Source organism: Staurois parvus, unplaced genomic scaffold, assembly GCF_062004578.1.
Source record: "Staurois parvus isolate SC_StPar_1 unplaced genomic scaffold, SC_StPar_1.0 ptg001302l, whole genome shotgun sequence".
NCBI lineage: Eukaryota > Metazoa > Chordata > Amphibia > Anura > Ranidae > Staurois > Staurois parvus.
Window position 1 is genome coordinate 12,430,112 of NW_028319098.1, and position 17,766 is coordinate 12,447,877.

A 17,766-nucleotide genomic window follows, 5' to 3' on the forward strand; every position below is an offset into this window, starting at 1 on the left:
AGTCTTTAACTATAAACAAAACTGTCTACACTAGAGGGTGCTATAGACATATCAATATCATGCTACTTCTATGTGTTTAGTTCTTAGGACTTATAGGATCGAGGCAATGTCTTCTATCCCATTGTTTTTTGATACTTGTATGGTATGTTCTTCTTATGTTTGCTTGGGTTTCCTTTAAATAAAATGTGTGTGTATGTAGCTGTACAACTATGCCAGTTATGGTAGCCACTCCACTTTTGTGTATTCTAATTTTTAACAATAATGAAACTGAGCTCTAGGCAGATATAATAGGCAAAAATTAGCACAGCTAGGTATTCATTGTTAAATCATTAAATTAATTTTTAAATGCTCTTAGCACATGAATTTGACTTAAAGGACAACTTCAGTATGTAATGGGGTTTGTGAATGGCTAGTAATGGTGCTAGGAGCACAAGTCCCTACCCAATTCTTCTGCCAGAATAACAACCCACCTGCTTGAGGTTTCAATCCTCCACCATATTATGCCCCATTTCATGCTAGAGGAGTCCTCATGATATTTCTGGCCATTGACCTTTATATCCCAAGGAAGGAATGTTCATACAAACAGCTAGGATTGCTGCACTGTACTGGAGGTACTTTAAGATGGCATTACAGTCACATCACATAGACATACTATCCAGGGTCACATGACAACATTTTGTCAATCATATGTAGTGGAAAACCACAGCAGTCACATGTGGTAGATGTACACAGTACATTTTATTAAGCTACCTTCACTATTCACTTGCTGTATTGTCTCCCTTTATATTGTAAAGCGCTACGCAAACTGTAGGCGCTATATAAATACTGTATAATAATAATAATATTCAGTCTCTCTCCTCCTGGGGTCATCAGTAATCACTCAGAAGGTCCTGGTTTGCCTTAGGCTGTCTGTGTCCAGCTCTCTGCTCCTTACAGGTAGTCTTTCTGAGACAGGATCACTTCAGTTCACCTATGGTTTGGGTACACTTCTTCCAGGTCCTCCAGGGGGATAGACTCACTCCAGAGAACACCTGGCCTGGCCTAAAAGACCTTTGGCAACCCACTCTAGCCTCCTCCAATATAAGAGTCAGGATATCTACAGCCGGCTCTTATGGGTGCTGATCTACCTCTCCCTGTCCTCCAGCCCTGTCCAGGGCCTCCACCTGACTACATCTGTCTGATGGTGGGGTCTGTGGCTCACATGCCCCAGGTGCACTATGGCTCCTCCCAACCTGGCTTATATGTAGGCACTGACTCATTGCATCACTGCAAGAGGGATCTAGCTGAAAAGGAAGCTAGCACCTGATGACACCATGGACTGTAACCAGACACTAGTCTACAACAGAGCCACCGTGTGGCAGATTAGCTAACTGCACCACCTTACAAGTTAGCCTATCAGGTAGCTCTGTCACCCCAACCCCCCCATTCGGGCGCCACCTTTATGGCACACGTAAATATGCCCACAGGCTCTACCTGGCCTTCAGGTCCTGGCAGAACCCGATTGCATATCTAAGCACATGCAGGTGATTTCTATGCATGCATAAAGAGGGATGGTTCTCAGACTTTCCTGATAGCAATCTTTGTGCACATAGAGATGGCCAGGGAAACTGGTGCATGTGCAGATGTGCTGCAGGGCTCTTTTGAGATCTGAACCTGGTCACACATCTGTGCAGAAATTCACACCTGGGCAGGAATTTTGTGCTTTGCAGCACAAATAAATCACTTTAAAAAAATGCAATTGGTAAGAGAGGGAGGGGGGAGAAGGCAAGGCAGCATAAAATGTCCTTTAGGGTGAAGGTCCATTTTAAAGGTGAAGTTTAACAAAAAAAAAAAAAATCTCCACAACTTGAGTCACATCACTTACTTTTAATGAAGTATGTCCCACATTATTATGCAGGCAGATGGATCGTGGAGAAATCTTCACTGCAGGGATGCCTGTCCTCTTCCTGTCTGTGAACTTTGAGTGCTGCAATAGTTAACAGCTTTGGGTCTTCAGGCAGAATAGCAGTACAGATAGTTCGACAAGTACACATTCGTTCCTTCCTCCTCTATTGAGGAAAATATTCTTTCACTGATTACACTGCTTGTGCCACAATCTGTAAACGGGGAAGAGTCTGAGTAGTCGTATGATTCTCTTCCCATTCACAGATTGTGTTACAAGCAGCGTAATCAATGACAGAACATTTAGCAATGCAGAAGGAGGAACAAGGGGACATGTCTATCTCAGACCATCTGTACTGCTGCTTTGCCTGAAGACGTAAAGCTGTTAACCATTGCAGCACTGGAAGTTATGAGACAAGAAGAGGACAGGCATTCCTGCAGTTAAGAATTCTTCAGAATCCAGCTGCCTGCACAACATGATACATATTTCATTACAATAAAAATATGATGACTAAAATTGTAGATTTTGTTTAGCTAAACTTCAGCTTTAGTATTACCTTCTCACAATCCTCTATACATTAGCATACAAAGTGAGAGAAGGAGGGACAGCACAATGCACTAATCAGGTTTGCTGCATGCATAAGAGCTGACGAGGAACATGATGGAATATAGTGGAAACCCCAACTAAAGAAAATGCTCTGCTGGATATACGAATTATAAATAACGCAGAGCTGACTGCAGATGACGAAGTAGGGGATAATTTAGAATACAGTGACCACAGAGTAATTACATTTACCTTAAATTATAGAAAAAGGACACATGACGGTAGGACAAGAACACTGAATTTTAAAAGAGCTAACTTTAATACACAGTGATCCATACCATATGACACTAAATGGGATCAATTTCTTGCAACAAACAGCACTGAAGAAAAGTAGGAGTGCTTTCACCTCCATGGCGGTCTAACTAATCAATACTTTTGACTGTCAAAGTGGTACATTGTTTTTCATAGAAATTTGTTGTTTTATATTGTAGGCTTGTAATTCTTAGGAATAACTCACCTAAATCTGTCCAAACAAGAGCCTAGTAAACATCCCGGGCATGATTTGAAATACAAAATCATAAATTATAATATAATAAATAATTATAAAAAAAATAATATAATGATAATAAATTCAATTCAATAATGTAATCAAACCAAAAACAGGGAAATTCGAAATAGAGCACCAAGTTCGCACATCGCTGAGCAAAGTTGCAGAATCGTTTTCAGTGTCAGCTGATGAATTTCCCCATGAATCACTATCACTCAATTCTGCAAGTGATTCTTTTTTTCGCCCCCCGTACGTCCTGACGCTCGCAGGGAAGACGGATGCCAGCATCGGCCAGCACACATGGTCGGAGCAGGGGCGGACTGACCATTGGGAAACTCGGGCACTGCCCGAGGGCCCGGGGTCAGTAGGGGGCCTCATGAGATGCCCCTGGTACCTTTTCCATAGGCTTTTTTGAGTTTGGGCAAGGACACAGGGGCCCCATGATCCCCTATTGCCCGGGGGCCCCATGAGTTGTCAGTCCGCCCCTGGGTCGGGGGACACAGCGGAAGGACCTTGCAGGATCGTGGGACAAGGTAAGGCTCGAGGGATCGCTGCAGTGTAATCCCGAGTGTTGCTCGGGGTTACCGCTTCTGGTACTGAAATTAGCCCCAAGCCACAATCGGGATTACCGCAAGCAGGGGCGGACTGACAACTCATGGGGCCCCTGTGTCCTTGCCCAAACTCAAAAAAGCCTATGAAAAAGGTACCAGGGGAATCTCATGGGGCCCCCTACTGACCCCGGGACCTCGGGCAGTGCCCGAGTTTCCAAATGGTCAGCAAGCCCCTGACCACAAGGGAGGTTAAGGGCATATTAGACAGCAACATTTGGCAGTGCATTCCACTGGGCAACAAATATAAAAGAACAAAAGTTAAAAGTGGATGGCTAAACACTAACATAAGTAGGCTTATTAACAAGAAAAAAACAGTCCTTTAAGGCCAAAGGGTCACTATTGGCTTTCCAGAGCTACAAGGAGTGCAATAATAAATGTAAGAGTGTGATCGAGGTAGCTAAAATATAAACTATTGGAAGGAATGATAAGGGACCATAGCCGAGAGTTTGATATTGAAAATAGTGTCCTTAGATATCACACACAAGCTCACAGACACGCACACACTCACTCACAGCTTACTCACACCAACTATGTAACTATGTAATTATATGATGATAGAAGGGCAGAGCAGAGTTAACAGAGAGAATAATTTATCAATCTGTCACTGCTCTTTTTTGTACAGTCTGTAACAGAAAAATGGTGTAATCCACCTGACCGTGCTTTGTGGCAGGGCTGTGTTAAACTTAGAAATAGAAAGAAAAAAATACAAACATTTTGGCTAGTATAAGGAACTACCATTGGTCTATATTTTTACCTGATTACCTAGAGTTCAGCTTTAATTATCATTTTTCTTAAGTCTTCACCCAATCTGGACAGTTATAGTCAGATTGGGCAATCTAAGTGTGTCTCTATGCTCTCCCTAAACTCACTGACATCTTCTTGCTCATCCTTCCCAGGGTATGACTCAACTGGCTAGGTTGAATTTTCTCAGCCAATTGCCATTGATTTCCCGTGTTAATTTTACTGTAGGGAGACAGCACCTGCTCTGCACCCCACTTCCTCTGTCATAGGCATAAAAATGCACAGAGGATCCAAACATGAAGTCACCGCACAAATGAAATGACTCCCGTGATTATGGGTTCTAAATGAACCATGCTTGAACTATTCAGCTAAACTATTGCCCTAAATTGTGACTTTTCCTGCAAATCAAAACACAGCATTGCTACTCATAGGTATAAGTAATCTACATTCTTTCATCCCAACCTGAACACACATGGGGAACAGTTTATTACCCATAATGGTGACTTACATGGCAGAATACCACTGGTAGTCTCGCTTCTTTTTCCGTGTATAAAAGCTAAAAACTGATTATTACTCTTTAATGACTATTTTCCTTTTAAGCCTTTCCTCCCTGGTGTAATAAAACCATAAATAAAACCTTAGCCTTTCATTTTTCTTTAACCACACACCTTACATTCAAACACTTTTTTTCAGCATCTTTTATATGGAAAAAGGTCCCGTGTAAAACGTGTTCGGCCCCAGGCTATAAGAATACTTTTAAGTGGCTGCATTGAGGCAGAAACACCAAACCATACTTGAAATGTCAGCTCCAAAAATAAGCCATTCACAAACGTTTTGATGTGGGGCTTTAGAAAGTGATCTATCATTATATTGGGTTTTTACAAGACATTTACACATTCTGCCTTTATTATGTGCCCAACAATAAAAGGTGGAGACCATCTAGATGCAGGAGTATTGAAAAACCTCTCCTGGAACAATGGAGCAGAAAAGAGGCAGTGTCTTTTCTGCTCTTTCAATAAAAGTCTTCATTTTGATAAATTATCATGTGTTTTTAACTTCCTGGAAAATTCTTGTAAAATGGAAGTGAACCGCGTTAGCCTTTGTCCTGAACTTCTCCACCACTAATGGACAAATTGAGCTGCGGCTGAGAACAAATGTGCTATTAATTACACAGATGGCTTTTTAATAGAATCGTGGCTTATTGCTCAGTCACTAAACATTGTGCAGAAAATTTCTTAATAATGCTGGCCAAATAGCATTCCTTCTGAAGGGAATAAAGATAGCATTGACCACAAGTTAAAGTTATGTTAGGTTAGCTCAGGAGATAGTAGACAAAGAAGGTGCATTGTTTGTGATCAATGCCATGCTGTATCCGCATTGCCCAGCATCCCTCCACAATGACAGATCTTCTAGTTCACTGCAGATTCTCATAAAACTGGGTGGTCAGCGCAGGGGGGGGAACTACACAGTACACCTATTCATACCGGGTGGGGAAATATGCAAGTCAGACTTAACCTGTGCTGATTTAATACAGCTGAGAGTCAAGGCAGAAGGATAAAATTAGGATTAATACATTAAATGTTAAGGTCATGATGTTAAGTCTTCCGCTGAAAGACGTCAATGTAATAAAACGGAGCAGAGATACAAAGGAATCACCTGAGCAGTTAATGGATATCATGAGGATGGTAAACTGAAGAAGCCACCTAATTAAAATGAGTTGGAGCATAATGTTGGAAGCAGGTTTATGTCTTAAGGCTATAGTGATGTTTATATTTCCTGCCACGTGTGTCCAGTTTTAACATCAAAACATCTATGATGTAAATAAATAGGTAGGAGAGGATCAACATTACTGGTGTACAACCTTTCTAACCCAAGACCCCTCAAATATCAGCAATAAGGAACAACATGTGCTAAATAAGAACCCTAAACGAGACACAATTTTTCAATTTCTGGTGCTCTTTATTTCAAGTTATATTTTTGTTATCCTCATCAAAATAAAATGTATTAATCCAACCCTCATCTCAGTAAAATGTATTATGCCAACCCTCATCCCAGTAAAATGTATTATGCCAGTCCCTTATCCTGGTAAAATGTATTATACCAACCCCACTTCCCCATAAAAATGTATTGTGCCAGCCCCTTATCCCAGTAAAATGTATTATACCAAACCCACATCCCCGTAAAATGTATTATACCAGCCCTTTAGTCCAGTAAAATGTATTATACCAACCCTTTATCCCAGTAAAATGTATTATACCAATCCCTAATTCCAGTAAAATGTGTAACACCCTGCTGCAATATCAGTTGCAGGATGTTGAAACAGACACAAGATGGCAGTGTCCTGCAGCTCAGTGGCACTCACACTCTGGGAGGAATAAAAGCCTAATGGACTTTGTATGCTGCATCGCAGGACTTTATTAGAGAGGGGAGTGTCAGAGCACTACATTTCCCAGAGGATCTGGCATGGCGCGGGGACTGATGTATACAGAAGCCCTGGAGATTGAACAGGAAGTGAGAGGAGAGAGCTGTGTGGGCTCTGTGTGGCTTCAGAGTACTGGACCAGGCCGCAGAGGGAGAGAGGAGAGGAGCCAGGAGGGATCACCAGCCTAGAGAGAGAGAGAGAGAGAGAGACATCCAGGACCTGCTGGAAGCCACAGATTGGGTGAGAGAGTCCAATACACTAGCCAAACAAGTGAACACTGACACTCCTTTCCAATCTGTAACTTTCTTGCACACTGTTGTGGACATTGCATATACCTAGCATGCTTTGCGGCCTAGTTCCCCGGCCGCTACTATTGAACACATTTGCAGCATAGTTCCATCATCAGAGCGAACAACAGTGCACACTTTCTGAAGGCCAAACCACATCATTATTCCCTTAACCATCGGCCTACCCTTTTAAAGGAACACCTACCACCATTGCCATTAGTTACTGCAACCCAGAGAGGAGTAGCACTTTGCCAGCAAGTGCTTCTGCTGACTTCTGACACCTTTTTTCTAGCGTTTGCAACCTGCTGAGTGCATTAAATGGACTCCACCCAAGTCAAGTGCCACTTAAAGGGATAGTATCTATTCTTTCTTTTTTTTCCTTTGTATTAATCCTTTAAGGGACTGCCACTTTCATCTCTTCCCACTTAAAAAGTCTGGATCGTTGTAATGCACCAATTGGGCCTCAACGTACGTGCAGAAGATTTCTCACTGCATTTAAAGGGACTAATTAAAGGAGCTCCTTTCTATTTCAGATTTAAACTTTGTCATCCAATCCCGAGGGCCCAAAGTGAGCTAGTTTCCTTGCTCACTGGGGACTAGAAGCACCTCTGGTTTGAGGTTTTGGGTAAATCTCTGAATAGCAGGCCTGCCAAAACTGATAGAGATTTTGCTATATGTCTTGTTTTCTTTGCATAGAGTTACTAAGAGTGGTAATTGCCATTACGTATACATATACCACTTTATGCTGTTTGACCGAGTTTACATCCAAGTTTAATATAAACATCATATCAGCTCACTCCAATCTGTGTGTGAGTCTATTTTCTGGTGATAATTTACTCTGGTCAGAAGAGCGGTGTGGTGTCAGCAGGGGTTGGGCTTTCAGAGAGGGGTCCAGAACGACAGGGAGCCCAAAATAACTCAGCAACTCCTAAGGGGGTAGTGCTACGAATGCATTATGCCAGCACCTTATCCCAGTAAAATGTATTGTGCCATCCCCTTACCCCAGTAAAATGCACTAGGCCAGCTTCTCAACACATTAAAACATATTATGCCAGCTTCTTATCCCAGGAAACTCATTGTGACAGTCCCACATATTTTTATACATTTTGATACTTCTGTAAATAAGACTATGTGAAAGACTGTAATAAACTGACATTACATATTACAATGACACAATGCAATCTCATCTAGTTTTATCAAAAACTATAGTATGTGGTGCAGGGGTAAATCTGGTTGGATATAAATTGCATAGACTGTTTAAAGCCCAACTCCAGGGAACTAGAAAATTCTCCCTTGCAGTGGGGCTTCAATCTCATTGAAAGGGTTAACTTCTCATTTAGATCTAGGGGACATAGAAGAGTTTTACCTGCCGAATCCTCTGCTTCTCTGAGTTGCTAGACTGGTTCCTGCAGCATCTTCTCCCCCATGCTTTGAATTCTCTGAATGACTACAAAGCTTTCTGTGATTGGCTGAGGCAATCTCTTGCTCAGTCAATTAGAGTAATCTTTGTACTTATTTAAAGCAGAACTCCAGGCAGAAATGTTTCTTAATATCTATAATGGTGCTTACATACTATGAGCAAATGTGGTGTTCAGTGCTTCAACAAGTATATTGATCATGAAAAATCCATGTTTATTCTCAGTATCTGTAGGCCTGATTCTCCTGCATATCCTTTTATAAGACCAGTGGCTGCTCTGCTCTGTGTCCTCTTGGCCATCGGTCTGGTAACTTCTCATCTGTAGTTCTTTACAGCGAGCAGTGAAGTAATTACATCACCACTCGCTGTAGTGGCCAAACCTGTGAGTCTCAGACTCCCGGTCCAATCCACCAATTAAACATGTCAGCCACAGCTCTGCTCCCAGCTCCAGTTACTGCTCAATCTGCTCATCACCGTCATCTCAGCCTCAACATGCTCCACACACCCAGGCTGTCATTTCCTACATTTCCCATTGCCTCATGGGAAATGTAGTGCTGTTTAAATGCATATATGTGTTGTGGGTGAAGTACACACTTTTCAGAGGGGAATAATGACGTCAGTGGGATTAAAAAGTCTGGAATTACAAGGAAAGTAAGTCATTGTAATTTACAATGTTTCAGTGTTTTAATAGGCCTTGGGAGAGCATCACAAAAGTGCAAACTTATCAGGATCTTGGAGTTGGGCTTTAAAGAATACAAAGATGCCTAAGAATGGCTAAGCGTCGTTTTGTTTTGGGCGTGGAATGGGATGTTTGCGTCCCACAGCTGGAACACAGCACTGCATGCTGTGTAGCTGAAAATACACACAGTTTATATAGCAGGCACACCTGTTAGTGTAGGAAATAGTTTGTTTGGGTCAGCTTGGCCCAAACAAACTATTGAAAGTGACATTAAAGCTGTGGATCAGCTTTAAAGTTTTATTTTTCAAGTAATAAGGTGTCCTTGTTTAAAATCATGAGAGTCTACCGTTGTTTGGTTCGGCCGCAAAGAAGGGCTAAAGACAAGACACACACATACTGTTTTAGGGCATTTCTCTATGTAAGGGAAAAACCTCTGGTGGAAAAAATGCACTGTAACAAACTGTAACTAGCATTTTAATAGATGTTTCATCCCTCTGTGGTAACATCTTGCATATTACAAGCACTTGGTGGTATATACTCGAAAGACAAAGACAAGCCAGCCCTTCTGTCCTACTGGGATGTTTTACTAGACAGGAACTCAGGAGAACTTTCTAAAAGCAAGATAGACTGAAAAAAATAAAAATACATTTTATAAGTAAAGTAGGGGAAGCCTAGAATCCTTGTTGGATTTGTAATGTTTTCTGTGTCCCTGTAGGAGATTTTTTGTGATATAAATATGCATATGTCTTTTTGCAAAAACTGAGCTTGTAGTATAAATGTATATGTAGCGTTACCCCTGTTACCCCGCTTGCATCTTGCCCAGGCGTTTCCCTAGATCTTCACCCGCAGACAAGCACACAACATTTCCTATAGCCAGGTGAACACAACTTCCGCTCGTTACTCCAATGATCAGTCTAGGGCAGGGGTGGGCAACTGTGGCCCTCCAGCTGTTGGTGAACTACAAGTCCCATCATGCCTCTGCCTTTGGGAGTCATGCTTGTAACTGTCAGTTTTGCAATGTCTCATGGGACTTTTAGTTCTACAACAGCTGGAGGACCACAGTTGCCCACCCCTGGTCTAAGGGTTGGACAAGGGGCGTTTAAGTCCAACCAGGACTTTTAATTTTACAGGTATAAAAAGGGATGCTTGCGTGGCGGTACTAAATACAGTAGTAAGTGGCAAGTGTGTCCTATTATTGATAAGCGACGCACATGTCGTGACCCAGTCCAGAGACCGTTAATCAAGATGGCAGACAACAGTGTTAGTGCGTGCATAGAACAACATGTGGTGATGAAGTCTCTCTCCTGGATAATCAATGCATAACCTGTCGTGAAATTGCACAAGAGAGAAATCTTTCTGTGGTCAACATGTCAGCACTGATGACGAAGTGAAGCAGGCTGTCCTAGGAAGTTCAGGCGTACTGACAAATCTTTCTATGTCGAAGCTTTCCAGGCATTATTTAAATGCTGGGATGAGTGTAGAAATGTAGCAGGGAAGTATGTCGAAAAATAAATGCAGTTTCAACTCCTTGAAATGTGTTCTTTTATTATATGAACTGAAAAGTCCAAGTTTAACTTTAATGCCCCTTGTAGTTTTTGTTGTTTTTATTTTGTTTTAGAACTGGGATAGGGAAGGGATATAGTGGGATACTCTGAATTGAACTATTCACAATTGAGGACAGCTTTCCCTAAGTGGATCTGTGGGTTTCCTTAATGGATCTGTGTAGCAGACTGTACCAAGAATGGAGCAAAGTTCCTCTGAAAGAATGCAGAACTTAGTGGACAGTTGCTCTTCTGGACACCAGCCCTCTAGCTTACACCCTGCAGCTGACAATATAAGTCCAAAGAAGGTTAAGCAGCACAAGTCTCAGCATCCCTTTAGAACAGTCTGTACTCACAAGGCCCTTACCCTGTGATATCAGATAGGATTTGTAGACATTCCCCCTCAGTTAGCTCTCAAAAGCACCCTGGGGTTCAACATTATGGCCCTCGGGTTGCCCACCCAAGGCCCCTTGGCAGTATGAGCTTTCTAGCTGGAACTCCCTTCTCAGAAGAAGAGTAAAAAGAACCCAAATCCCATGTGTTCACTGAATATAAATATCTAGCATGTTCAGGGGCACCACTCCTTGTAATTGGCTGGAGCTGCATCCACATACATGCTGCTGATCTACACGGGTCACTCCTGTTCACCCAGGACCTTCCAAGGTAGCCTGGATACAGAGGGGCCAATCACAGCAGCATCAGCATTGTGTACCATGCAGGATACCCATACAAAACAATTGTAACTTATCTGTTAAGCAGTCCTCCAGTTTAAACTCTCGCTGGTGTTAGCCCTCACTTCCTGAGGGAGTCATGAGAGAATAGTCTCTACTGTAGAAATTCATTCTCAACCCACAGTTCACCTCTTCTTCCCACTGCTTGCTAGGTATAACCACTCTGGGTATAGGTCACTGCCAGCAATAATAGACAAGTCACTGCTGATTTTCAAATATTTCTTGCTTGCAACGACTGACATATAAAAGTAATTTTCTCCAGAAGTGGATGTCAGTGTTGCTCATCTTAGGATTCTCTTCCTTCCTGTACTCCAAGCTAAGCCCATCTAAGGTTGGTGTCACCTGGTGTGGCAAAACATGGTGTCACCCCCTCCAATAATTTTTGTAACCTGCGTTTGGAGTATCGTTACCTTTGCACTGACATCCGCAACTGACTGCAAGGGCAGTGCAACTGGAATGCGGTGCAGGAAGCCTCACAGGAACTTTCCCGCACCTCATTTTAATGTGAAAAACCCTGAAACTGTTAAGCAGTCCTATGCAGCCCGGGATAGTGGAGCAGGGAACTCTCTCAGGGCCTGTTCACATTCGTACGGGAAACCTGTGTTCCCTGCATGTTTCCTGCACTGCATTCCAAACGCACTGCCCTTGTGATCTACAGTGGGTGTCAATGCAAAGTTCAGGACATCCCAAATACAGGTTGCAATTGCGTGCGGATCACATGGTACAGAGATACCATGCAATCTAGTTGCAGTGCATTTTCCAAAAGTAGCACATTTGAAATGAATAGGCTAAAATCGAACTGCACCGCACTGCACTCTGATCACATGTGAATCACACAGAAACACACAGGGTGTTCCTGTGTGATTCACAGCCCTTAAGCTGTGAAAAATAAACACCCAAATAAAGAACCCAGTTCAAAAAGACCCTGAAACTAAGCATTTATCTTAAAAAAAAAAACATTAAGGCAATCACAAAAGGAGAAGGGATCATTCATTAAACAAAACTGTGGGGAAGGTAACACACTGCATTAGATCACAGCCTGAATAGGGAGGAGAGCTGGCCAGAGCAAGCAGAGAAGGGATCTATCACCACTTGGAGTTGAGACACCAGTATCTTCATGGTACATCGGCCACTGTCAAAGTCCTGCTTCTTGGATCGGCTCCTTTGATAGACATCACACTGGTCCAATTTCCTGGCATTGTACCAGTGTACTATCCATCATAGGAGCCGATCCAGGAGGCAGGACTTTGACAGTGGCTGAAGTACCATGAAGACACCAGCGTCTCAGCTCCAAGCGGTGATAGATCCCTTATTTGTCTGCTCCAGGCCAGCTCTCCTCCCCATTCAGGCTGTGATCGATTGCAATGTGTCACAGCTTTTTCACTGCTTCCACCTGCCCTGCATGTCTGATGCGGAAGCGGTGTAGCCTTTCAGGGGCATCAGAGCAGCCCAAGGTGGCAAAGTCCACCTGTGGTGTCACCCCTTTGGCAGATGTCATCCGGGTGCAGTCCCTACCCTCTCACCCTCATAGCAAAACCACTGACCTAACAAACATGATGTCACTGCAGACCCAGATGGGGAAAGCTGTCTTCAAAGAGTTCTACATCTCTGCTTTCTAGGCCTCGTGATATCCCATGGGGGCCACACCAGCAACTTTCTAATTGTGTCCTACTAGAACCTGCACACTTCACACCCTCTACTCTGTGTGCTCTCTATTTATACTCTGTGGAAGGGTTGTGTCAAACAGCAGGAAAGGAAATTGGTCCTTGCCCCATTAATCAGGAACAAGCATAAACAATAATCTCACTGCTGCCTCCGAACACCCTCTTACGCATTGGTATTCTTTTTATCCCCCCACCCTCTTTTTTAAATTAGTTTATGGAAATAGTTGCCATTTTACAATTTTTCATTTCTTGTTACTCTGGGGGCTGGATTCTGACTAGAGAGCAAAAATGGTCATGTAGTCTCATACAAGGGAAGCTGCATGTGCAAATGGTATTGAAGAGTGTTAAATTATAAGTTCACTTTTTAAACATGTAACATGTCACACCCATATTTAGGGAGTAACATGGAACATGTTCCATTACCTGTAGTGCTCACCCCCGATTCCTCCACCTTGTGACAGCGAGTGAGGGATCCTCTTCCCACAGTCACCTTTCAAAATTGGCGCAGCTGTGTATGGGGCCTTCCCACACAGCCACGCCATTCATTCACAGCAATTTATGCATGAAAAAACTACAATTCCCATCTGCTACCCTGGCAGATGGCTTGTATTTCTCAATGGACTATGAGGGCACGCATGAGCATCCACATAGTCCTTTCATTCTTCCTGCAGCTCTGAAACTGACAGCCCGTATGGAGGTACAGGCTCAGAAGTGTAGAAGACTACTGATTGTGGGTGCAGTGCTCCACAGGCTTCTGTGAAAAAAAATTATAAATGCACATTTTTTTACTTGAAAGGTGAACCTCAGGAAAAGTCACCATTTGCACATTTAAAAATGTACCTATATCTCGACAATGTCACAGCATGTAGAGGCAAGATGTACAGAAATCAAAATGTAAAATAAAGTCTTTTTAACATTGCCGCAAGTTCGTTTCAAACTTTTATGATAGAAAGTACGCAGGTTCACCTATAAATATCTCATTTCCTGAATAGTCATCATTTGTACTTTGCTGAGCAGAGAAAATAAACGGAGCTATTAAAAGGCCACTTTTCTTAAATAACACACAGTACACACAGTATAACCTTTCTGTGTAATACTGAATAATACAACAAACAGCTTCAAGCTTTGTGTAAGGTCAGTGTTTGTATGTTTTTAAATGATTTTCTCTATTTATACTAATTTAATGTGAAAGGCATGAACATACTTTCAAGAAAGTACACAACACTCAAAACTGAAAATTAAGACCCCACGGCAGAAGCCCAGGCTTATAGTAGAAAGATTTTGTAAGAGGCTGACTTGGTTCCTTTTGATGATGAGACCTGAGAAGATGTTCTAACCAGCCCCTGATTTGTCTCCCGGAAACCTACCGATAAGCTCACTCATCTGTTCATAATTCATTGTACCTATTTGACAGCAATTTGGTTTGGTTTTATCTACACACCTTTTGCATGAGGTATTGTTTACTGCCAAGAAGCTGATAGCTAAGGTGTGGATACAAGCTGGGATGCCTACCTTACAACAATGGAAAGCAAAGATGAATAAAATGCTTCCATATAAAAACCTGAAATATAACCACAGAGGTTGCCTGGAAGAAAATTCTGAAAATCTGGGGTATATGACAGGCAGAATCTTTTACTTGATGTTTATTAAACAGAGCTCCTACTTGATTCTGAATAGTGGCTTATAGTGCTTAGGTCCAATGTACTCAGGCTGCAGTGCCATATGCTCATTTTATTATAATATGTACTTACATAGCACCATCAGCTTACACAGCACTTTACTTAGATTATGTACATTCACATTAGTTCCTGCCCTCCAGGAGCTTACAATTAACTCACATTCATATATACATGGGCCAGTTAAGACAGGAGTCAATTAAGCTACCAGAATGTCTTTGGAGTGTTGGAGGAAACCCATGCAGACACAGGGAGAACATGCAAACTCCAGGCAGGTAGTGCAGTGGTTGGGACTGGTACTGACAGCCTTACTGCTGCTAAGCAAAAGTGTTAACCAGCAGGGCTGCACTGCAAGATCTGTCACCAGCTGTTTCCATCAGACACAGCTGATGACCAATCTGTGTTCCGCCCTGGTACCATGACCCTTGCCCTGGTACCATGTGACCACTGTGACCAATCACAGCAGGCTACATGACAATTGTAAACAATGGATGGCTTCCTTTCCTGCCACCCATTGTATACAATTGTGTTGCTAGCTCTGATTGGTCACAGTGATCACATGGTATAGACTGGGCCAATGGCAGCCCATCTATGTCATGTGATTATTATGATTAGCTGTGGCCAATCACAGCTAATCACAACAAAAACTGAATGAATCAATTTAATTAAGTTAAATGCTTGTCTATAGCAGTGAAATCCATTGCTACAGGCACTCAAAATGTGTAAAAGAAAAAAAAATACTGATCACTTCCCCAGAGTAGTACATTGTTACTATGGTAACATTATATTACTCTGGCCACATTGTTTTATTTAAAAAATCGTAAAAAAAATAATTTAAAAAAGTAAAAAAAAATTAAAAAATAAAAACAAATTGAAAAAAAATATTCATTTTTGTTTTTCATATTGTCACCAGTCAGTGTCCCTGATCACCACCGCATCAGTTATATGATGATGCTGGTGACAGTATGTAAAAAATAAATTGGTACAAAAAATTCATTTTTTTGTTTCTTTATTCTTCAACATAAAAAACGAAAAACTAAAACTTAAAAAAACTCATCATGCCTCTTACTAAATACTGTAGACTGTCTACTTTCCATAAAGGGGTAATTTGGGGGATATCTGTGCTTTCTCATTTGTCAAGAAATGAGATAGGCCATCAATACATCAGGACTGATCCATTTTCAGATGTATACCATAGATTTTGGACTCTATGACTTTCCTACAGACTAAATAATATATAATAATTTGGGATATTCTCTCAAAAGAAATGCAGCAGGCCTAAAGTTATAAAGAACAAGTATTTATTTGCAAAACGTTATTACAGAAACGAAAAAAAAACGCGTTTGTTTTTCAAAAGTTTTGGTCTTTTTTCATTTATTTAACAAAAAAACAAAAACCTCAGTGGTGATTAAATACCACCAAAAGAAAACTCTAGTTGTGTGAACAAAATTATATAAATTTAGTTTGGGTGCAGTGTTGCATGGCCGCGCAATTGTCATTCAAAATGTGACAGTGCTGAAAGCTGAAAATTGGCCTTGGCACGAAGGAGGTAAAATTGTCTGGTAAGTGGTTAAGGATATTACTACATTCCAAATATTCCTATATTTGGTTTGCGTTTACATAGTTTCTCAACTGATTATACCCTAATTCAGAGAGGGCCAGATTGGATGAAGTGAACATGGTGGAGGGCCAAACATTTTTCCGAACATTCTTTGAACCATTACAATTAAATGCAAATAAATTATTTTATGCCAAGTTAATTGCAAACGACATACTTTTCATTTCATAACATTAAGATCAACTGACAGCTGAGTTTTCACAATGTATTGAAAATAAATTAAAAAAAAACTTACCTGCACTAATGTGAAGGGTGAAAAAGGTAGCTGGAGCTGAAGTCTCTGCTCGGCAGCCAGGAGGGGAAGAGAAACACACTTCACGCTGGAAGCCCGGCCCTGACGTCACCGCCCTCTGTCGCTCCCAGCGCGGCGCAGTCACGCATGCGCACTGCTCTCAAGCAGAAGACTGTCTGCCACAGAAGGGAGGGCTGTGCGACAGCCGCATTTACACAGACCAGGGAGAACGCGCCGCAGTCAGGCATGCGCACTGCCCTCTGCTCTCAAGCAGAAGACTGTCTGCCATAGAAGGGAGGGTCGTGGGAGGGCCACATTACACAGAGCAGGGAGGGCTGTTGGAGGGCCTTATTAAACCGACCCCCGGGCCATAAATGGCACGCGGGCCAGACTTTGGACATGCCTGCCCTAATTGTATGGGCTTTGCTATATTATTTTCCCACTTACCTGTGAACAGCCTGTGATTAGGTTTTTCATTTCATTTGTCTAAATTTGTCTAATTTGATAACTTGTCAATTGTCTATGTAATACACACCTTCTGTGTATGCTATACTGCTAAATTCTTGTTTGGATTTACTAAATACTAATAGACTATTCACTTTTGCAAGGGAAGTTGAACTTTGAAAGTGAATTTTCCCTAGAGCTGAGGGAAAGAGGTAAAGCTCTGCTGACCTTCCTCCTCCAATCATGTGCATGCAGAAATGTTGTTAATATTTTGTTTGCGTGTAATTAGGTATTCATTGCAAAATGAAACTTCACTAAATTCAATAGGCTCTGGCACATATTCCCTCATATAAATAGTGATAATCAATAACACTCTTCCGTGCTTGTGATGATAAATATATGCTACTAATCATCTATTTCGATAAGTACATGTAGACCCACACAAATTCTATAACATCCACAGTGCTTTGTGATATAAATACAAATTAAATCGTGCAACTTAATAAAATTTCAATTGTAGTGAACTATCCCTTTAAATCCGCAGTAACTTCACATGGACCAGTGTTGTCACCAGGGGCGGACTGACCATTTGGAAACTCAGGCACTGCCTGAGGGCCGGGGGTCAGTAGGGGGCCCCATGAGATGCCCCTGGTACCTTTTTCATAGGCTTTTTTGAGTTTGGGCAAGGACACAGGGGCCCCAATGATCCCTTATTGCCTGGGAGCCCCATG